The 24,233-nt window shown below is 38.9% G+C and overlaps 1 long non-coding RNA gene across 6 annotated transcripts in view; it reads right to left on the bottom strand.

Annotated features, from left to right (window-relative positions):
- Positions 1 to 24,233, bottom strand: part of LOC137472621 (uncharacterized) — a 75,042-nt gene that overhangs the window by 8,635 nt on the left and 42,174 nt on the right. Inside the window, exons 4-6 of one of the 6 annotated variants that reach the window (XR_010998311.1) lie at positions 16,297 to 16,398; positions 2,800 to 2,956; positions 1,668 to 1,994 (exon numbers count right to left, since the gene is read on the bottom strand). This is a non-coding gene — a long non-coding RNA (uncharacterized lncRNA). Of the gene's footprint in view, positions 1 to 1,661; positions 1,995 to 2,799; positions 2,957 to 10,470; positions 10,651 to 16,296; positions 16,399 to 24,233 lie in introns of those variants that run through there. The other 5 variants (XR_010998309.1, XR_010998307.1, XR_010998312.1 and 2 more) reach the window with 5 other exon arrangements.

The following is a 24,233-nucleotide window of genomic DNA, read 5'->3' as shown; positions in this document are numbered from 1 at the left end:
CCTGGGCACTGCAACATCCCACATCTTAGGAGTTAGACACACCCCTATTCTTAGTCATAGGATTCCCTGCCACCCTTTCCAAGAAGGTCAAGTTCCCCTTAGTGTTCCAGTTCCAAAAGTTCAAGTTTTTTAGGCATAAGGTTCTCAACCTGTAGTCTTCTAGTTACCCTCTAGCTGTAGATTTTGAGAGCAGTCAAGTTAATAACATTCACATTTTCTACATTGCTATGTTGTGTTCTTGATATTCCATCTGAGAGGGGACACAGCAATTGATGGGTTTGCACGGGAGATCCGGATCCCCCAGAATGGACAGCCTGAGTGTACCCACAGGATTTGCAGGAATATGGAGGGCAGCTGGAAAGAAGATGGTGGGCAATATTCATCTGCCTCCACCTCCCAAGGAAGCTCACATTCAATCCCTGTCTGCACTGTGCCAGGGATCATCAAAGGCCTCAAGCCTTTGGATTGAGGCAGCCTCCAGCCCTCAAGCAGGGCTGCCCTGAATTGCGCACCATTCCTGCCTGTGGGCCAGGACTGTACTCCAACTCCCAAGATCCTTGCAAGTTGGGCCTCTTGGGTGCACTCCTGTATCAAGAATTCCTCGCCAGAGCCTACAGAGATTTTAGTCCATTCTGTGAGCTTCTGTCACTTACCTGACACAGTTCCTGTCTCAATTGACTGCCTGTGCTCCTTCTCTCTCTTCTCTTGTGCCACGCATCCAATCTTAGCCTTCCAAGTGAGACAAGTTCTGTCCCTTTGGAGTTCCATTCCCCTCTGCTAGGAGGGCTATGGCACTGGAGGGGGCCTGGAGATGCTCCTGCTGCCCCAGCAGCCCCAGCACAGAACTGCCTTTGTAATGCTGCTCCAACTCCATCTTAAAACTCAAGGCGCTGCTGATGGAAAACCTCTTCCTGAATCCTGTACATCAGACAGGAATCCTACCGGCACATAAACTGAATATGACTGGACCCTAAATTATGAGTCAGGACAATGCTCACCAAAATTTTCTCTTACATGCTAAATATTTCCACATTACTACCAACCTGACCCAATAAAAATATCAGACAAAGCAGACTTTGGTTTTTTAACAGCGTTGCGTCTGATCCATCACTCACAACTTCTGATACTCCTATCAAGAGATTAATAACAGTTCCATGTATACATGTATCAAAGACACAGACATCTACTGAAATGCTGGTTACATAAAACCAGATTTTTTTTTTACTGAATCTTAATGCAACAATAAAAATCCCACTTCTGAAGGAGGTTTAGAAACTGATCCACACACAGTAAAACAAAACAAGAGTCTTTCTATTCCTCTCAGTAGTCTTTGGATCAGGCCCTAATTTATTTATCAGCATCTATTTATGAAGATTCTTAGGGTGCCAACTTGTTAAATTAAATGTAGAACAACAAAAAATATCCTTGTGATTCTTATTTCCTCCATGTTGAGAAACAGATTACTTTGAGCAATGTAATTCTTTGGTGAGTATAACTATTGATTTCAGAAGAATAATGTCTGTTTTTGAACTTTTTTCTGCATCTCCTGCCAAGCTCCATGGAGATATTTTATATGAGATATTATTCAAAAACTGTAAGTCTGCTAAATTAAACAGGGGGCTCTGGGGTCTTTGAAAATTAAGTGTGGTGAAATCAGAGACTTTTACCTACACAACTTAGTGAAAATAAGCAGCTACAAAGCACACTGCACTTCATTGTTTTGAGTTCTTCAGCCCATTACTAAATTTAAATCCAGCATTTGAGTTTATTACTACTTTCCACAGATTTCACATTTCTCATCTTATTTTTGATGCTGGTCAGAACTGGAACCTCTTTCTGTCCTTTTTTTTAGATGAAGGCTAAGAATAGATTTCCTTCTGGCATGTTATTAGTACTCCTGCTTTGGTCCACGATAGTCTCTGTTTTTCTATGTCATTCTGAACTTAAGTTCTGTTCATTATTTTATGACAGTCACTTTGTTCTTCTGCTTTCACCTTGAAGAAAAAAGTGTTCAAGATAATGGTATTTAGGGGAATCATTTGTTCACTGTACTTGTGAGGTTTTAATACACACAGAGACTTCTGTGTTTGATTTGTTCAGATCATAGTTCAGTGGGGCAGTCCACTCTTCTTACTTCTGGAATAAGTTCAGCCAGGCTCTATCCTGATTTCATAGCAAGTATCTCAGTCACCCCATACCCAACTAGCTATATATTATATTACAATTTTTCTTGGAAGTTTTCTCTGGCTAAACTATTACATTTACTAATAGAGGTACTTTACAATCGTTATAAAAAGATATCAGCAGAGGGCATCTTCATTTTGACCTTTTCAAAGACATGGTATCCTCTGGGCATTTATAATAATTATAACACAATGCTTGTTTTGCTTTCTTCTTGTGCAGGAAATAGGAAAAAACCAAAAACCTTCCCTTCACTTCTCTAACATATTAGTTCAAGGATCAGACAACACTAAAATCCCACTTAAGACCTCAGGTCAAGGTAAATTTCACCCTTGAAGAACTACACAGAGGGAACCAGTTTCTTTTGTTCCCATTTTGGAAAAAGTCTGTCTGCTTTGTTGTATATCTGGACTTTTTCCTCAAATGTGGTCTTTAGAACACAGGTGTCCCCACATTATCTTTGGTTGAGAAGACATGGACTCAGCTATAAAATGATGCAAAAGAAAAGCTGAACCAAACAAAACCCAAACCAAACAAATTTAAGATTTATTAACTGAAGGAAAGAGTATTTGTTGGTACTTAGAATGTGATTCTGTGACACATGGGCTGCAAGCTTACCTTTACAGCAGTATTCTTTGGGATCATATTTATCATATCTTTTTTGTCTATCATAATTGTTACAAGCGTCTGTGAGTACTAATAGTTTTGGTCCAGGAAATGCTGCTTCTCTAGCCCCTGTCTCACCAGAGGGATTTCCATTTCACTGTATCCATGTCTGAAAGACAAAAATGAGTGTTTCAATATTGCTTTTTCTGGAAAAAGGAACAAGATAGATTTTTTTCATGCTCATATTTCACATAGATGAGGAAATTACAAATTCTGTCACTCACAGAACATTCAATGCCCTCTATTTTGCTGTTTTCGTGATTACTTTTTCCACTGGATGAATGCAAATCCAAACCATTATACATTTCCTAGGAAGAAGAGGAATCAAGAAGAACAAGGTTTTGAGCTTGTCTCTAAAAAGCTAATAAAATTATTTTACAGAGAAATTTTACAACATAAGTCATCACCTGTCCTCCAGTAATCTCCAGGGATCTTCATGTTACTCTCTGAATCTTGTAACTGGCATTGAATTGCTCAGTTAAATGAGAGAACTCAGGCTGCTGTGACACCCTTTCACTCCTTCTTGAAGAATGATGTCACAAATCTTACAACAAAGGGAAGTGTTGTTGTAATTCTTAATTTTCTTCTTACTTTAATTTTCTTCTAAATTTGCATTGAACAGTTACTTGAATTCCTTCTTATATATCAATAATACAAGAAGTGTTCATAATTAAAAGCTACTACTACTAATAACAATACTTCTATTATATACATCAGATAAAATCCTAAGTATTCATGTTCTGACAAGAACATACCTACCAGTGTCATGACAAGAAAAATACCTACCAGTGTAGCATAAGCTTATCCCAAAGTAAACAGACACAATTCCATTTAGATGGCTAGAGCCTACGAATCACCAGAAAAGGGGAGGCTAAAACATTAAGGACTGAACACCAATTGTTTAAAAAGCAAGCATTTAGACTAATGAAAAATGTTTCCCATTATTAGACTGCCTCATAAATACTTATTGGGCAACATCAACAGCAGCAGTAAAAGAGCTATGTGTAATATAACATATGCCATATATCATGCATTTGCCTCTGCTTAGATTAAGAATGTGTATGTTATTTATGAACAGTAAAGTTGTAAGTTTAAAGAGACATTCTGGGGAACAAAGTTAAATCAGGCACACACAGTGTAGGCCACATTGTTTGTCACTGAGTCTCATAACTTAGAATTAAAGGACAGTGACTCTTGTCACACACAGCCACATTTCAGCACTGTTTACTGCACTCTGTGGCCTCTCCTTGTCAAAGGTGAGCAACCTGGTACCAGATTTACATGGGCTTTCAACCAGCTTTCAGGCTCACATTTCAAAACACATGGGACTAATTCTGGAGCCAAAACCAACCTTTAAGTCAAGTGACAAGAAGAAATGGATCATTTTAAACAAGATATTTAACCATCACAACAGGAGAAGCCATCAAACAACCCAAGTTCAGTTACTGGAGTGCAGGTTAGGTGCATGGTGGCCAATAAAACCTGAAGTAACTTTAGTGGCAATTAAATATATCCTGGTTAAACATGTGATTTATTTAATTTCACTGACTTTTTTTTTCACTTATCCCTCCCCACACACAGACTCACCTCACTGAATTATGAGAAATAATATCTTGCAAATACCTGACTCAAGTAATCATAGAATCATGGAGTGGTTTGGGTTGAACAGGACCTTAAAGAGCCCCTCTTTTCAACCTTCCCTGGGCAGGGACACTTTCCACCAGACCCAATTGCTCAGGATGCACTCAGTCCCTCCCATTTACATCATTAATGAAGATACTAAAAGCATCCTGATTTGCACAAGGCTTACAGCAATGAAGACTCAGAAGATACATATATTCAAAATGCTCAGAGGTATAATACAATTGGTATCAAAAAGCAAGCTACTAAAATCCATTTAAGTACTGAAATGCTCCATTAGATGAAACCCTCAGACACCTAGAACTCCTGCTCCAGAGCTACTTACCACAAACAGAACATGCTACATTAATACATGCAAATTAATATATTGCAGGACACATGAACTGAAGGTTTCATTCTGCACACATCTTCAAACCTGCTTTATAGTGGCTAGATCAGGTAGCGCCACCTCAGAGCTAATTTATTCTGAGCTAGAGAGTCAACATAATAAAAAATAAAATAGATAATCTATTCAAGGAATTATAAGCAAAATGTGGTCACATTGTCAAAGCACATCACCAAAATGTGATAAATAAGAATTCTAAATATTTGTATTTTATTTATTCTATAGTAGGTTGGAGGGGTTTTTTGTATACGGGATGCAGAAACTTTATTAATGAGATGTAGCTAACAGCAATTTCTATAATTTTAGTTTGAACCATTAAGGATGAAAGTAAAAAAATACTAAAATCAACTCAATATATCAGCCTTTTAAAGAGTGTGTGTTAAAAAGTCAGTAAAAATAGACAGGAAATACTGTTGTAATGGCACTTCCCTTACTGTCTCCTTTTTTTCTCCTTAAAATTTTAAGGCTATGCTAATTCCACCACCTCTTCCCCATTTCATCTATAGCAGTTGCTCAGCAGCCAACCATCTTCATATGGAAAGTAATAGAAGGATAGGTTAATGGACTGTCATCATCCAGAACAAGTAGGGAAGAAAAACTGCAACAAGCAGGTGACTTCAAATAAGAAAATAGGAAAACAATTCTTTAAAACGTCAGGAAGGAAAAGGACAAAAGAAACAGGAAAACTGTGTGGTTTGACCATCAGTGCAGTGATTGCCTGTAGAATTTTTCATTTAAGAACTGTGTTGATATTAGTCTGGATTGAAACATGCCAGAACATGCATGTTCAAAGAACATTTTAAACAGATGCATAAAGTAAAAAGCAGAACCTTCATCACACTGAAGGATCATGATAAAATTTCACTCTTTCTAAATTCTGGTCTCTATAGGACAAAGCTTCTTCCATCATGCTGCACTACTGTGTAGGGCTCATTAGGGATATCTTCTTTTCCAAGCCATTCTCTGGCATAGATATACTGCAGAAACAGCTTTCATAAGTGAGAGCAGGGCTTAGTTTTATCCCAAATGCAGTTTTATCCCTAAAAACCTCTTACCAGAAATTAAATAAAGCCACATCCAAGCCATCCCTAGAAGAGCCAGCCACCAGCTAGTGCCTGCCTTTTGCCCCACAACATATTTTTTTCTCCTATGTGATATCTCTATTGATTACAAACCATCCTTTTCTGAATTATTAATTTTGTAGATATTCAGTAATGAGTTTTACAGTTTATGCACACGCTTCAAGTTACTTAGTGAAGCTGCAGATACTTGTTAACCATACTGGTCATTTTTTGCATGATAAACTGTATTAATTTTGTATTGCATCAAAAATGATGTCACTTTTTCATAGAATGACAGAATGGGTCAGGTTGGAGGGGACCACATCTGATCACATCTGGTCATCTGATCCAACCTCCCTGCTCAGTCAGGGTCATCCTAGAGCACATGGCACAGGATTGTGTCCAGACAGTTCTGGGATATCTCCAGTGAGGGACACTCCGCACCCTCTCTGGACAATCTGTTCCAGCACTCAGTCACTCGCATAAGAAAGTTCTTCCTGGTGTTCAGGTGGAATTTCTTGTGCATCAGTTTCTGCCCCTTGCCTCTTGTCCTATTGCCTGGCACCACCGAGCAGAGCCTGGTCCATCCCCTTGGCACCTCCCTGCAGATACTGACAGACATTGGTGAGGTTCCCTCTTGGTCATCTCTTCCCAAGGCTGAACAGCCCCAGTTTACTCAGCCCTTCCTCCTAAAAGAGATGCTCCAGTCCCTTCATCATCTTCTTTGCACTCCACTGGACCTGCTCTAGGAGCTCAATGTCTCTGCTGTACTAGGGAGCCCAGAATGGACACAGCATTCCAGATATGTGGCCTCACCAGGACTGAGCAGAGGGGCAGGATCACCTCCCTCTCCCTGCTAACAGTGCTCTTCCTAATACACCCCAGGAAAGAAGAAACACAGCTCAACTTTACCATAAGCAGGTGAACAGCAGGTTCAAGGAAACCAAATGTCAGAAGGATATTAAGAAACGTATCTTATACATCTACTGTAACTCTAAGTTATCAGGATACACTGAAGAAGTGACAAACTGTAAAAAATACTCTTCTCTATTAATTTATATATGCACAGGGCATTCCTGAAGTATCAGGAGGAATACATTAGGTAAGTGGGATCCTGCTTTGTGCAAATAATGCAAAATAAATCATTATTATGTTTTTTATCCTATGTATTGTTTTCACAGATAAATACAATGTTTATTGCAGGGAAATGGCCAAATGGCAGAGCTCTTGGGAAGCAAATCTGCATGCTCTTTACCAATCATTTCAAGTAAATTATAATTATTTTCTTTGGCACCTTGGGAAACATGACTGACTGTATATGAGAGTTGGTGTCCTCAGGATTGGTGCTGTCATGCCCTGCTCTTATAAAAAACACCCTCTGCCAAGACAAACAATGGCCTAGAATTTGGTGAATTTTTCTGAGCACAGATAATGAGGTGCAGTTGACTCCCATCAAGCTCAACTGAGCAAGTGCAACTGGGTTATTCCAGAGGCAGTTGAAAAGGGCTGGCTGGAAACCAAAACCCACTTTATTTGCTAAAGAGGGGGAAAGTTTTCTAAAAAAAGAGCCCTGAGAGATGTCGGAATGCCCTTTCCAGCCGGGAGTAAAGCAGAGAAGTCAGCAGCAACTCGCGAGTTTATGAACTGTCATGGTCTTCCAGAAGTCTTTTGGATCCCACTCATCCTTCTGCAAGCTCTCGGAGCGAACCACTGTTGATGCTGACATTTCTCATCGAGCTACCTGAATGCTCACAGAGGAAGTCTGGCACTTGAAAATCAATCTAATTTGATTGCCAGACATCTTCTTTTTTTCTTTCTTCCTTACTTCTCTAACCTGAAAACTTCTCCCTTTGCTGTTGATACCATGCTAGGTTTCTTATCCTCTTAGTGAAGACTCAAGCAAAACTTCATTAATTCTTCAGCCATCTTGGTGGCATCTATTTTTAGCTTCTCTTCTGTGAGCAGTGGACCAGCTCTGTCCTCCTCATAATGTGTTTGCAGAATGACTTCAATTGCGTAGCTTCTTTCTATATTTTATCATCCTTTCTAATTTTTGATTGCATTCTTACATGTTCATATGATCTCCTGTTAGACTCTTTCTGCTTTCTACTTCCATACTACTATTTTGACTGCCACCTCATTTCTGCTCTGCGGATAAAGGACTTTGGTGTCCTATTTGCTGATTCAGGTAACTTCATAAGGAAATTAGATCTGATATTCTGCAAAAAGAAGAGATTCCTTGCTCTTCATTACAACATCTTCTTTATTCCCACAATTGACAATATTAATACAAGGCTGTTGCTGTATCTTGATGTTTGCCTTTTATATGAGATATCCAACATGTACAGAAGTATTTCTAATATGGTCCACAATTTAGGAAGAGAAAAAGTTTGTACTCAGCAATCACTAAGTATGTTATATGGACTGGAAATAAAAGCAACTGAACTTTAACTTTGAGGGCTGTGTTCAGTTCCTTAGAGGAATATGAAATGTATCTTTGCACTGACGGTATTTTGTCTGCAGTCTGTCGTTTTGAATCAGCAGTAACAGATAATCTGTCTGTCCTCCTCCATTCAAAGTCCATATTCATTTAGCAAATGTTTTGGCAAACAAATGAATGATGCAAGCAAAAATTATGGAAAATTATGAATGAGAAAATAGCAATAATACATCGTTCATGTGACTATATTTATAAAAATACAATTCTAATTCGTAGTTTTGGAAAGTTTTTTTCAGGGCAGTTCCCTTTGGTCTGAGTCTGGAGAGATCTTTGCCAAGTATGACAAAACAGGATTCTGAAATCTTGTAAGTTACTAGATCACAATATAGTTTATAATGCTTTCTTTTCACCCAGGTAAAAAATTATGTCTGGGATTTTTTAAACCTCAGACTTGGCAGGTGACACTGTTTTCAATAAAAAACAAATTCATATTTAAAATCAGTTATTTGCACAATGTTGCCATTGACATTGAAACCCTAGCAGAAAGAATAAGGTCAAAATGGCTGCCAAATATTATATCAAAGAAGTCATGCACTTTTTGACTTTTACAAAAGTTTCTTTATGTAAGCGACAAGAATATTTCTTTTGCTCTTCAACTGCACATACAATTGTTAAGCACTGGAATTAACATGGTAACATAAGTGTGGAACTAAAAAATATATATTTGTACATATGAGATTGTTTACATCATTCAGAGGTCTTGCTTTTGCTTTTTTTTTTTTTTTTCAGGGTCAATATATTTGCCTGGGTTATCCATCTGGAAACAAAAAAGTACAGTTTACCTTAAGATGCAAAATACAAGCATATACATCATTTCGCTGTATTCTTCTCTAAATAATTGTTTCCATATTTTTGGCTTCCTTTGGAAGTTGTGTCAAAATGTTTTGATTATTAGCTGATGAAAATGAGGAGACTCTCTTTCCGTTACACTGCCATGCACATCTCACCTAATTCAAATTATTTCCTTTCATATCATGACTCACAAGTGCTGTTTAGCCACTTCATTCAAGAAATATATGTTGTTTCCTTCCTTTATTCTCTAGGTTCTCGGGGCTATAAAGGGCCTCAGAACTTCCAGACACGGCACTCAGATGTGCATCCAGAATCTTGCAGGCAGAGAAGCATGAAATTGTCTCAAGAGTCGGAAACATAAAGCAGCCGATACCCCTCAAGCTTCAGATCTTTTCAAATCTTTAGCTAAGTGTCTGTTCTATTCAGGGAACAACCATAGTAGATCACCTCCCTTCCCAGAAGCTGAGATGTCCCTCAGTTCATGTTTTTCTTTGGGTTTTGTCTAGGCAACTGGATCAAAGCTGTCACAAAGTTTTATAGCTTACTTATTATAATTTACGGGTTTTCTGACAAGAAAATTGAGCACAACAAACTTGCACACTACCGGCTTGCACTATGGAATTGCACACTTTCAATTCCTCCTGACCTCAAATACTTCACATTTATTGGATTGATTTTTGGTAAGCAAAGTGTGGACACCGGCTATGTAAGACTTGACTTCAAGAGCTGGATTACCTGAAGAAATTATTTGAGAGGTGATGAGATACAGAAAGGGTTTTTTCTCCATTTGGCACATCCATGTCCCAGTAAATGATTTGGAAAAAAATTTGGGTATTCAGATAGATCAGGCATAAAGTTTTAAGACAAGAGTGTTTTAAGATGAGTGTAAGAAAAGTTGTGCAACTACATACTCCTAAACTTCTAATTTTTGCAGGCTGAATGATTCAGAATGTAAGTGAAAATCCAAATGGCAAAGATTTAGAAGTATTTCAATCGCTGCTTGTAGTGAACTGTTAATTATCCAAATTTACAAAATTTTTCAATGCTAGAATCCAGCATATATACACATAATAAAGCATTAGATCCAGTTTTTCTCAGGCTCAAGTGTGAGCTGCATATACAGTGGCTTCCGTATAAAAATATCTATAGTTGACAACACACATTTGTTGTGCCAGTGGAAAGCAAATGGAGCTTGGACTGCAATTTCACTGGAGCACAGACAGAACCTGGCTCACAGGTACAACCTGATACTCAGCTTGGGAGATCAAACTTGAGAAGGACTGAGTTGAGGAGACTGTCTTGTCAACCAGCCCTTAGGAGTTGGAGTGAATCCCTGATTTAGACTGGTTCGACTGATAGTTGTCCAACAGGAACTTCTGTAGTGATTTCCTCCAATGTACAGATTTATGTGGATTCTTCTACAGCTGAGAAACAAATCCACATGTCAACTTGGGCAGATGAACTCAGAATCACCACCTCTAACTATTTTGGTCTCCTTTAGTGGTTTTGTAATCCACAAAACACCATAATAGCTCATACAAATCATTTCAAGAGACACATGGTTTACGGAGAGATCTACAGCCAAATCGAGGAGATGTTATTTTCATTTCATTATTCATTTTTCCTTCTCACATGTCGGCTAGAGTGGTTCAGATTCTGTCTTCCATTGACGTCAATTGGAGTTAGACACATTATACTCAAGAACAGAATTTATGATCCAGCAATATTACCTCTGATTTTAAAAGGCTATATACACTACAGTTAGGCCATGGTATGAATCAAGGAACATATGTTTAACCTGCTACTTCTAAGGTATTACATGCAATTTTCTTTATGAATTCTTCCAAGTTTATTTCTGTATCTAAGCAGGAAAAAGACTACCAAATTTCCAGCATTCTTCAAACTTGTCATCCAAAATTTTCTGCATTTAGGAGAAGCTAAAGTTGCAATTAAAACAGAAATTACAAACTATGAGCCATGAACACAAAAGATACAGCTCTGCTTTCTCTGATCCATGCCAGTCCATGACCTAGTCCCTTGGGGATTTCAGAATGTACCAAAAGAACATCCATAGCTGACTGCCATTAAATAAAGTATAATATAGCCTCCCAATCTGATTAGGACAATGCCATTTGGTTTCATGTAGTGTTCAAAGCAGTAACAGACTCCAGGCTTTGCCTGCTGTTTTTCCCTTTAGAAGATTTCTAATCTTCAGATTTGGCAACACTAAACCCCAGCCAATTCGAAGGCTTTTGACAAGAGAGAGAAGCAGACCAGTCATATTTTTCTGGCCAAACATACAAGACAGAGCTGCTATGTGAAAAACCTAACACAGGATTTTCTCTCCTGTACTGTTTTTACCTGCAAAAAGTCTGCCTTGCTGACTGACAAATGAGATCCATCCTACTGATACTATGAACAAATTTACCAGCAGCAGAATACTACAACTGGAGCCTATTTGGTTGCTGATGATTTCTTAGCAACTTCTTAAATTTCTTACCTGGACAATAGGATATTTTCATCACCAAAATAACCCATTCACCAGACTATATGGCTATGGGAGCTCCTTCAAATACTTCGGTTGGAACAAAAATGGAAAAAAGTACATTATTTCTGATTGATCTAGCCACAAAAGAGAATGATTTAAGGAGTCTTGAAAGAGTAAAGGAAACATCTAAAAAGGAAGCCCAGAGAGGCTTTTTACTTTCATCTTCAATTTTGGTAGCTTTTCCTCTCCCCAGTGCAACCCTTAGATCAGTTGAATCCCTTTGTATTTCCATAGGCTTCAGTGGTCTGACAGGAGGAATGAGTTTTGCCTTTTCATCTCTGTGTAAATGTTTATGTCTAAATAGATACACAGGCCCAAATTCTGGGCTCTGTTCCAGTGATTTCCTTCTGCAGAAATGAGATGGATGTCCCTAGTGGAAAATTAATTCCTTCATTGGGGTGGAAGCCCAGATGACAGAAGCTTAGCAGAATGCTTATAGTCTTCCCTCAGGTTTCTCTGGGGATGGTGAGGGAAGACTTTGATGAGGGTAAGACTTTTATGAGGGTATGATGAGTTCTATTTGATTCCACTGTCTGTTCAGTTGTCCCTAATACCACTGTAATGGTCACTGTCTTTGGTCACTTACTTTTGGAAATGGTCACTTACTTTAAGGAAAGTAAGTTCCCAAACAGTCATGCAGATGTTTGGAAAGGGGATAGCACAGAAAAAAATATTTGACGGATGCCCACTAAGAACTAGTATTGATTAAATACTAGTTTTAAATGGAAAATCGAAGGGTTTTTACTGTTTTCACATTTGATCCCTCTTTTTTGACACCTAAATTCTTGTCCGTTTCAGTGAGTTATCAAGCACTGAAACAGGCTTTCCAAGAAAGTGGTTGAGTCACCACCTCTCTAGATAGTTAAAACTGGAACTGGCAAGACAGATAGATGTGAAGAAGGACTGAAAATCTATATCATGTGCAACTGAAGAGTTAAGACTACCACCAGTCTCTGGAAACAGGCTACTACAAACCATTACCTACAGAGCAGGGTTAGTCCACTTCTCACTCTCTCTTCCCTCCCAGCACTCGTGCTGCTTGAAGAGATCAGGGATCACAAGCATTTCTCATAAAGGGCAAAGTCCTGAAAATTCACAGAAGAAGGAAAGGCTAAGGTATCATTGGCCATTCTAGGAAAACAGTGCATACTCAAAATGACAAATTTCAAATTCCTCTAAAAAACACAGCAGTTCAGTAAGACTGAAGAGAGGCCTTCTTGTGGAGTCCTTAAAAAAATCACCAAATCCCCCACTTCAGCACAGCCAAAGCACCAGGTTTGGAACTTGCTTTCAGCTCCAGAGCATCCCACCAAATATAGAAATTTGAAACAATAGACCATTATATGCTGAGAACTCAAAGAACTCCTTTCTAATCCCTCCATGTTTTAGCAGGAAACCTGGGAAGTGTCTGTGAGCTCAGAGGTTAACTGTCAGACTTGCAGCCACTATTCACAACAGCTTCTGCATTGTTTACATATTAAAAATGTTTTTAAGAAAAATAATGTGTTTCATATTTTCTCTTTATTGTGTTTTATAGCTTTTCCTTTTGTTTGTGTCTAAAACTGCCTTCAGTTCAGGGGAGGTAACTAAACTGTGCAATTTAACCTCCACAAAGAAAGCATTGACCTGGGTTGATTTTGAAGGAAGGGGAAAAGGGAGGTTGTGCTCCATCCAGAGGCTCTAAGCCAAATAGATCTGAAATGGAGAAGTGCCCAAATTTCTTACAGCATGCATTCACTAAACCATAGTAACTCTCTGTGTACTGCAATTCCCTGCAATTTATCATATGCCTGGAAAATGGTGGTGTCAGATTTTGAAGCCCTGTAACCCCCATATTCACAACCCTGGGCTGCAGAACAGGGGGTCAGTGTTCCCATGTCTGCACAGGTCAGATGAGCTGCCCTTGGTGCAGCTCCTGATCATCTGATTTACAGATACTTTTGATATGGTTTCATCAAAAACACAAACTAAGCTCACAGAAATACTTGGAGTCATTCCAAAGGCCCATCACAGGTTGCTCTGCATAAAATAAACTTTAAACTGATTAAAGAAACAGCTCTGTCATGGATCTGTTTGACTGATGAAGGTACAAAAGTGCCCTATGAGTTGACTTTCTTACCATTCCTGTATATGGGAATTTCACCATGCATGCCACGTGTCTTTTCTATTTCTGGTATTTCCTGCACTTCTGAACAGGACCTTCTGTCACTAAGCCAGCAATGAATAGATTCTTTATGGCTTGTTGCAAAATATTTGGAGGAGAAGAATCATATATTCATATATTCACACAGCATTATCCCACAGTTATCCCACAACCATATGGCAGATGTTCATATGATGAGCAGGCACCAGGCAAAACATATACCCTGCGTGGATTAATTCAAAATCAGTTCTTGATTTCAAATCTCAAATAATGTTGCCACCATACCAGAGAAGGTCTGTGATAACTTGTGTACATGGGGTTCAACATCCACAGTCTTTGATGCACTCCAGAATCTTCTGCTCTTAAAAAAAACCCTTAGAGGAACTTTTTCTACTCTGTAAAACCAGCCATTTTCTTGATGGACAGAATACTGCTATCTCTTTTACAAGGTCATTGGGGGAATTAATTAATGTGCAAAGTATTTTGATTGTGTGAAATAATGATACATAATAGCAATTTAACTACTAAACTAACATTGTTGTTTTAGCTATTAGTCAAATGAAGTAATGCTACCCAAGGTTTCAGTAACAGCACATTAATTAAGTCCAGTGCTATATTACAAGCAATTTTAACCAGTTGAGTATTTTAGAATAAAATCTAAAAAGAGGAATGCTAGTGTCTTTCTTCTAAATTTCCTGGCTTTATTTCACAAATATTCTCCTCTTTGGCATTGTCTCTAGCTTTTAATTTATATTTCATCAATATTAGAAGCAAATAATTAAATGATGTGCACATTGGCTATTCTCTGTTGTGGTGATGAATTAATCAATAAGGGGCAGGAAGATCATTTATCTTGGCATTCCAAACCATGTTTGACAGCTTATCTCATAGTATGAAGATAAACTGCCATAGAAAAAAACAGAGATACAGAAGAAACCTTTACCAAGAAAGGAAACTGTGTGATATAAAGGGAGAGAGGAGAAAAAAAAACCAAGAGAACATAGATGTTTTGTCATTGTCTGTTTTATAAAGCATTTCAGAGTTTTAATTTCACATTTAATTCCCTTTTGGAAATAAGCACACAAAGTCCTAAAAAACTTCACACGCCTACCTGTAAAACCTATAATGATTTTCCTCTGAGAACTAGAATCTGACATCCAAAAAATTAGGTAGATTTAACTTTTTAATGTCTTGGTAATCTTTGCATGGTGCCTCATTCTCTCTCTTCTTCTATTTCCTTACCAGACTTCAAGTTGTTCAGTAGCTAAAAATCCCCAAAGCACAAATTCCCTGTATTTTTTGAGGGACAAAAGCATTGGAGTGCTCAGACTTTAGTTATTAAATACTGTACAAATATTCCTGTGAAACTTGCAATCAAAATTTAGTGTTTTGCACATAGTCCTTTCTTCTGGAACTGAGAGCTTACATCAAAATCTTTCAGGATTTTTAAACTGACTTTTCAGACCTTGAAAAGCTTAAAAAATACTTAGAACTTCAGAAATCAGAAAGCCTTTAACATACAAAATTATTTTTCCTAGTTAGCAAATGAAATTACTCTGGAACTTTACTAATTTTTTTAAGTGTTAAAGAAGGGATAAATTACATAATAACCAGTGTCAGCTCTACAGCGGCAAGAGCACAATTGGGAAGTAGAATGTAGCACATGGAGTAGAATGTAAAAAAAAAAAGACTTAAACCACAAAGAAAACAGTTAGGTGAAAAAAAAAAATCAGACCCAAACTATGATTTTGAAAAGCTATTCATGTTTTTAGGAGTTCTAGTGTCCCTATTTTTTTTTCCCATGGTTTGGATTCCCCAGACAGCTCAGATCTCTCATCACACATTGCAGTCTGGGACACTCAGAATGAATTTATGTTGAGCAACGCAGATTTCCGATGATGTTACAGTTGTACAATAGTTATACAATTTCTGTCCTGCTAAAAACAAAACCTATATTAAGCAATAGTTGGAGAGGATGCATAATGTCAGGGGAACTGAGAAACAGTTACTTAAACACAACTGTTTGTGATACAGATAGCCATGGAAATGGGAGATTATCGTAGCCCACTCCTTTTGAGTGCCCAAACTCCTCTTTCTGTAAGTCTCTTCTTTCTTCAGGGCTCCCTATTTCCTGGCTCTCAAGCTTCTTTCCTTGTTCTTGTTTCACTGCTGCAAAGAGAGATTCCACATAATATTACATTTCCATAAGGCACTGTGCTGTCGTTTCTGCTCTGCACTGACTTCCCAACAACACAATTGCAGTCATATCCCACTATGTCCTGAGGTTTTCAACAAGAAAATGAATTATTGTAGCAGATTCAGGTAAACAACAGAATGATTTAGAACTATAAACATACCTAATTTCAAACTTGAAAAAGCCTGAAGGAATGTATACCAGGAACTGACAGAGACAAGACTGTCAGGAAGATGCAGCACTGGGTAATATTGTGGCCTCTATCAAGCAGAATTTTTCAGCAAAGTCTTAGAAGAAGAGAAGAAGGAATAATGATCAGGACATTTTAAAAATACTTGTTGAGAAACCCAGCAGTTTGCAGGACAATGGGAAGAGTTAAACTCACCAGATCAGTGAGTTTTTAAACTCCACTGTGACAACACTAACAGAGAAGTCTGGGAATTAGAAGACTCGGAACATCTAAAGAGGTTTCACTATGCAGAGTTTTGGGAATGGGAACCTTTCACAGGAGCTGAGGGATGAGAGGGAATTCCAGGGCATTCCTTCAGGAGTAAGAGCCACTAACCAGGCTGTGATGGCAGCGAGACAGTTTGGTCAGTGTCCCACCTAGACTAGCATGAATAGCTGATGGTCTGTGCTAAGCCAGCTTAATTTTCCACTAGCACCTCTCTTTTTCAACAGTAGGTTTAAAAATTAGGAAAACTTAACATTTTGTGAAGTCATTTAATAAAAATCCTAATTTATTAAACAGTGGCCCATTTAAAGTGTCAAAACTTGCTTTAAAGAAAAATAAGTATGAGCAGGGGTGAGAACCATGGGAGCCTTCCACTTGCTTAAGTGAATAAAAATTTTAAAAAAATTTAGTTCCAACAATTAAAAAGAGGTCTTATTTTTCTTAAAAGTGATTAATGCTCAGAGAATAACTCAGAGGCCTGAAAAGAAACTGTTCATGGACTTGGCTACTGGAAAACTTATGTTTTATAACTGACCCTCAGAACTGTTAAGCAGCTGGGAAATCAGCTACTTTTATATATTTTATTTCAAATACCATGGAACTTCCTTTTAAAAAACATGTATTTTACTTCTAAAACTAAAAAATGGTTTTGTTGTTTGAGGGGAAAATATAAATGCAAATATATAGAGGTTATTTTAATTTTCTTTCATAAGAAAAGTTCAAAGGCCACATAATATCCATAAGCTGATGTCCAGCATTAAAGTCAAGGTGGGAAGCATCCCAGGAAGTGTCCACTAGGTTAAGATTCATATACAACATCAGGCATCAGTTTGTAGCAGTATAACAAATAAAAAGTGAGACTAAAACCTGAAATATTCTTAAAGATAAATAATTTTCAGAGATTGTTATAAGTCTGAGACATCACTTTTCTATTAAGATTCAACTTAGAAAATAATTATGGAGTTCTAAAACAAATATTAAGATTTTAGATCCTGGTTCTGTTTTGCTCTCATAGGATGAGAAGTCTTTTAAAAGCAATTCCTTTGCTAATGCCAGAACCAGACAAGTACTGGCTTCAGAAAACCTCCACTGTTTTTGTAATACAGGCTCCCATTTAGTAAGAAATACATGTTTTTAAATTAAATTTCCTATGAAAAACAGTGGTTTAAATTGAGGGAAGCTGTGCCTCACAAAAACTCAGCAATATTATTGAAACCAAGATCTTATTTGAGAAGACAGGATTTTTCACAAAAATCCTAAACACACTCATTTTTCTTTTTCTGAAGGTAAACAAACCCTTCACTAATTCCTCCTCAGGTTTACCCATTTGAGTTTCTCTGGGTGAAGAGAACAAACAGTGCTTGGTAGCACCGGGGCACCCTGGAGAGGTGGCAGGGCTGGTCTGCTTGTCCATATTCCCAATCCCGCATGCCTCCCCCAGCCACTCAGACAGAGCCCAGGTTCTCTGTACCTCCTTCCTGTCCTGGGAAGCCAGACAGGAGGTGAGGAGAAGGGGATGCAATTCCCTATCTCATCCTAATCTGGAGAGAGGATTTGACCTGGCTGAGTACCTGCAGCCAGGAACTGTGGAGTTCTCACAGACCAACCTGGTCAAAGTTCAGGAAAAGCCAAAGAGAAGAGCAGCAGAGGAAAATGCTCCCTGCTCCACAGAGAGAACCACTGCATTTTATACCACAGTCTGTGCACTTTGGTAATGTCCTGCCATGAGCCCCAGGACAAGCACAGGCACCAAATCTCTAAGCATTGGCTTTGGAATTCCAGCTGTCCACAACTGTTCAGAGCAAATGTGTCCAGTGATGTCTCTGTCAGGAGAAAACAACTGCATCTGCCTCCAGCAGAAAACAATTGCTGTGTCTAACTCCTCACATTTCCTCCATACAGCTCCCCAAGTAGCTCACAAACCCACACCTTTACCTTCTCACTCACAGGAGCACAACCTCACTCATTCACATACAAACAGCAGTTCTATGTACTTCACTCCTTTTTAGTCAATAAATGCCTTTTTCTTTTAATTAGCATGTTCCAAATGCATTGGATGCCATGTCTTGAATAGGCAGTGTTGTTACCAATGATGAACAATCAATTTCCAAATTTCCTGCAGCAAAATTGGTACCTTAAATCAGCACAGGACCTCTATAATGTCTTAAACTATTTTGCTCATTTTGTTGCCCCTCAGCTCTGTACCCAATGTCTTTTATTTCTTATGGAAGCATGTCATACAGAAACACAGTGAACCTGAAGGCCTACAAAGCATTTTAAACCATCATAAATTGGACCTGACATGGAAGGCCACTTTGTCACCTCCTGCACTGCTCCATCCCTCAGGCCACCACAAGCCTTTGGGCTGCAGCTCAATTATTTGGATTAATCTCATTCTCTACCTGTGATCCAGGTTAAACATGTACAGCTTTTTGCTGGGTTAGGCTTAACCCAGATCATAATTACACCAGATCAAAGTTGGAGTAAAACTGCTGGGGTAAAGTGAAAGTCATCTGTTGACATGAAATCCAGATGTCCTTTGGTCTCTCAGCCATCACCATCTAAAAAGCAGCACAGACATCTTGGCAAGAGAGTGGATAGGTGTTGCAGCCCTAACTACCTTCTCAGGTTACCAGAGCTAGTAGAGTTCCAAGTTAATTCGGCTAATATTCTTCTAAATACAGGCATCTTCCTCCCCATTTTTGGGGATATTAGTTTTTAATGTGGACCTCTGCTGCATAAGACAAATATTTGTAGAGGGTTCAAAAGACAAGCATTAAGTTCTGAACACTGTTAGAACTTTTTATGCAAAATGAGGGGAAGATCTGTTTGTTTTCCAATTTGCTTTCTTTAATTTACACTGAGTTCTTTAAGTTATGATATCAACTTCAGAATCCACGTTTGGAAGTGCAGGGTGAGGAAATCAGGCTAACTACAGCAGGAAAATGCTTCTTGTTTCATTAGCCTCAATCCAGGAAAACCAACACAGAGCAGCAAGACCAAAACTGCCAACTCGTGTTCCAGAATAGTTAATGGTAAATCATCAGATATGGGAATGGTGAGGGTGGAAAGAGAAAAGAAGGGAATTGTTTACTCCCTTGTGGCTTTAATTGAATAACACACACACATACACCAAAAAAAAAAAAAATCCAGTTATAGCAAGACAAGAAAAAATCTTGGCTTATGTCTGCAGCAGCCCTAGGTTTTGGACAGAAGCAATGTTATAATGTATAATTATATAACTTGCTTGAACAGTTGCTTTCCATATGGGAAGTAACAGATTTGCCCAGCTGCATTTTGGCAAAGCCTGAATCTACCATTATTCAGGGTATAACAATTTTGCTGAAATTTGGAAGTCTTACAAAGATATCTACACTTTTCACTGATGGTCTTTGACAATACTTCTCTTCCTAAGAATAATATATGGCTTCAACCCATTTTCCAGAGGTCCTCAGCCATATTTATCTCCCAGGTTTGTCAGCCTAATTGTTTTCTGACTACAGATGACTCAGTCAGCACTCCTTTCCTCCCATGATGAAAGAAAGGATGGAGCTTCAGGACACATGGAAAAGGTACCTTTGAAAGTCTCATTTAAAGATTTGGATTTTGGATAATCCTCTAAAATACACAGATTTGGCTCAGCTGCTTTGTGATCTTCATCTCAGGTTATTTTGTGTCTCCCATATCAGTCAGGAACCGAAGCAGGGAAAAATCTTCAGTAGCCTCAAAGCAGCAGCCATATTTGCTGCTTATTTCAGAAGCTTAGCTATAACCCCAAAGTTGATTATACTTCTTAAAATTCTGCAGAATACCAGACTTTCAATATCTATGAACCTGAACTATGAGTGGCTAGGACTATTTTTTTGTCAAGAGTTCTCCAATAGTTAGAACACTAATTGATCTCACCAGGTTCTCAGCCACCCATTCTAATGTCAAGAACTGGGAGATTTTCAAAATAGCACAAAGGAAAGTAATAAGTGCAGATGTTTGGCATGTATAAGCAGGATATAAGTTGTTGAGTGTGAAACTCAGCAGAGAAGCCACAAAAACTGTCACAGTTTCACAAGACTGATGCCAAAGTGACCTAGTTACCAGAACATCTGAGTTCTCAAGTGTGAGTCAAATACATATCAATTGGAACTTCCCTCACAGCCAGCCTTTCAAATACTTGACAGGACATTACTCCTCCAAAAAAGTATTTTACAGGCTTATTTCACTTAGTGTTGGAGGAAAAAAGCAAAGGTGTCCAACTTCAAAAAAGAGAATGCAATGTGAATTAAGAGAGCACCAAGAAGTGGTTCCACAAGTGCCACTGCAGTCTCCTGGGGAGCACAGCAAGCCACATAGCCTGTAACATTTTCAGTATCCCAAAGGGAAATTACCTCAGATTTCCTGTGTTCTAGTTTGTCTGACACGTGTTTTTGTTATTTTATATCTTTAAGTATTTTATACTCCATGAAATCACTCCAAAAAGCAATTTATCACATTATATTACTTTCTGCTATCTTTATGTATCATCAACATTTTGAGAACTAAAACTACTGTGGTTTGGAGACTCTGTGGAAGGCATCTGGTACAATTAGCAGAACTAAAAAGAGAGTGTTTTTGTTGCCAGATGGTCCTCTGTATTTTGCACTAAACAGTTGTTGAATAATAGGCAGGAACAGGCCTGGGACATGGAAAAGAACTAAGGCATGTGGGTGAGAAGTTTGAATCCTCACAGGCAGACAAAGGAACTGCAGAAGTCTCCATACATCCTGGCCAGGTGCCACAAACCAGAAATGTACCAAGTCTCACCCCAAAGGCAGCAGTCCTGAGTGAAGGTCTCGAGTGGGTGGAAAACCTCCTTGAACCATATGACAGTCTAAATGTAGCATTCGCCATCTTTCTCTCTCCCCCATGCCAGTGGTGGGCAGCTCTGTGCTCAGACAGTAGCTACTTTGGATCTCCATGTCTTGCTCGGCGCTTTGGACACCAGTTTGGATACCAGCTACTACGTTGGGTCTGATCTTCAATTTGCAGCTGAGTTTTCAATCCAACCCTTGACCATGACTCCTGGCTGCCAGTGAATACTAGGGAGGGGAGGAAATTAGAGATGGAGGCAAGATTTCTCCCAAATGGTAAAGACAGTGAATTGTCCTGTGAAATAACAACCTTCCCCACAGTGTGTATGGCTCGGCCGTGACAATAAAGAGAAGCAGCTCAGGACACAGACACTTCCGTAAGGAAGAACCAGAAAGTGAGGAAGTGCACCACAATTCATGCTTCAAGGAGTACCATTAAAGCAACTAAACAGCTGAACACATTGTCTTATTGAGACGCAAAATACTTCCTCTGTAGGAGTCCTGCTGTACAATCATTTTCTGAAGTGCAGAATTTTGCTGACTTTACATTCCAGCTAGTGATCTGGAGTAGCTTACAAATGTTGCCATATTTATGCAGAGGGAATAACTTCAAACTGCCAGCCCTCCACAGGCCATGAAAACAAACCTTCCCCTCAACCCCACAGTTCCTACTCAGTGTTTTGTGAACTTGAGGCACTGACAATGTATTTTAACCAGTTCTTCAACAACTTCTATTCTAACTTTCTGACACTGTAAAAAATTGGGATCCTCTGTGTTTTCAAACCAGTTTAAGAAAACTTTCTGTAATTTAGCCATGTTGCTTCGATACATATGAAGACAGAGAGGCACACACTCCTAATCAGAAGGTTTGAAAGAAAATAAAGCAAGACGATAGAATATGCAAACCATCCTCTGGCCAGGGATGGGTTAATGCAGTGCTCTGGGCTCTGCCCCCCCTGTGCTAGTAATAGGAATCAGGCTTGTAGGGAAGGATTTCTTGGTGAGTGGCCAGGAAGAGAGCCTATAATTTGCAAAAGATGGGGTCTGGGGTTGAGTCAGGAACTGCCTGAGAGCCTTCTGCCTGTCAGAGCCTTGCTAAGAGCAGCTAAGTCTGCGTGCAACAACCAGGGGTTCTCACCGAGCCCATCCTTCGTCATGGAGGCAACGCTGTGCTGAAAGCCAGGAACAGCCAAACAAAACGTGCAATGCCCTACAGCCCTGCGACTTTTGGGGTTGAGACTGTGGAGATTGTTACAGCAATTGCTTCTGAAGTGACTGGGCAAAGGCACACTAAGTGGGGACGTTTTTGTATTGTTTGGTTAACTCCAAGCAAATGGCTGCCTTCGCTAAAATGACCGAGCGGCGCTGGAAACACAAAACGGTGAAAGAGAGTCAGAAGTTTTGTTACTGGGGAGTCTGGTGAGGTGTAACTCAAAGAAGGAAAGCATTTCGAACAGACTCTCTTCAGAAGGGTCCATACCAAGCCTAAAAACAGATGAAAGAATCTGGCGGAGTGAGAAGGGCTACAAAAGGTTCATTATCACCATATCCTTTCCACTAGGAGAAACTGTGATCAGTGTTCAGCAGCTCACTAGCTGAGTCAAAAATCACTCCCATTGACACAGAGGTAGAAAACCCCCAGCATGAGGATTTTGTGTGTTCATTTCAGATCTCTCAACTAGTACACTACTTCTGTTAAAATCATAATGGCCAAGTACACACAGAGGCAAATACTGAACTTCATTCAGGTAATCATGAGTGCTTGCCGGTAGATGTCTTAAAACAAAACAAAACCAAAACAAACAAACAAACAAACAAACAAAAAACCACCCCAACCTGTTGTTTCTGTATATTTTACTCAGGAGAATTATCAGACTGATAGTGTCAAGAAAAATACATAAACTGGAAAAATTCTTTTTCAAATCCAAAAAGTAATTGTCAGGAAAGATCCATGGTGCATCTTCCTATTTTACACATTTTACAAATGCATTCCAAAACCAGGGCTATCATCTTTGTGCACAATTAATACCAAGATTGTTGATAAGCTAGAAAATATATACCTGTTTGTAATTTCTTCTGTAAGAAATAAATCAGCATTTTTCTTCTGAAGGTTTTATTCTCTTTTGCAATCCTCAGTGGTAAAAATTTAGTAAGAAGCACTCAAAGAGCCAGAGTGCCCTCTCGTGGTCCTTTGTCGTCCCTGTGACTTCATTTTAGGAACAAAACAAAACAAAAAGTTATTAAAAAAAAAAAAGGCTGGGTTGTGACTATTCCACACAGAAATCTTACAGCCATCAAGCCAACATTCCTAAATATTCTCTTAACAAATATAATTTTAAGAGTTAGACAATTAAGTATTCAGATCCAGACTGCCAGATGTCAGCCATGTAAAATGAAGTCCAGAAAATAAAGTCCGTGCTTTATCTCCACCAATTCCAGACATCACAACAAACTGAAATGCAAACCACAGCTTAGATAAAGTTCTCAGTGGCTAACGTGGTTTGATAATATAAACACTACATTGGCATGACACAGAAGCTAAGAGAAGTAAAGACAGAAGTAAGGAAAGTGAAGAGAGACTTCCAAAATTAATTCTGCTGTAGCCAAGACAGAGGACTAATTCCTTCCAGGAGCTCCTGCTCCTGGAGTGCTACCTGCTGGGGGCTAGGTATGAGGCTGTGTTGTGCACAGACTTTCAGTCATTGTCACATATTTTGGGCCCCTATCGCTGTCACCTCAGCTGCCCCACAGCTAATACAGTCTGGGATGAGTCAGTTTCCAGGGTATTTTTGCCCTGTGTTGCAAGGAGAAGGAAAGGATTTAG

The sequence above is a fragment of the Anomalospiza imberbis genome, chromosome 4 (genome assembly GCF_031753505.1).
Source record: "Anomalospiza imberbis isolate Cuckoo-Finch-1a 21T00152 chromosome 4, ASM3175350v1, whole genome shotgun sequence".
Lineage (NCBI taxonomy): Eukaryota > Metazoa > Chordata > Aves > Passeriformes > Viduidae > Anomalospiza > Anomalospiza imberbis.
This window is presented reverse-complemented; position numbering and strand designations above follow the sequence as displayed.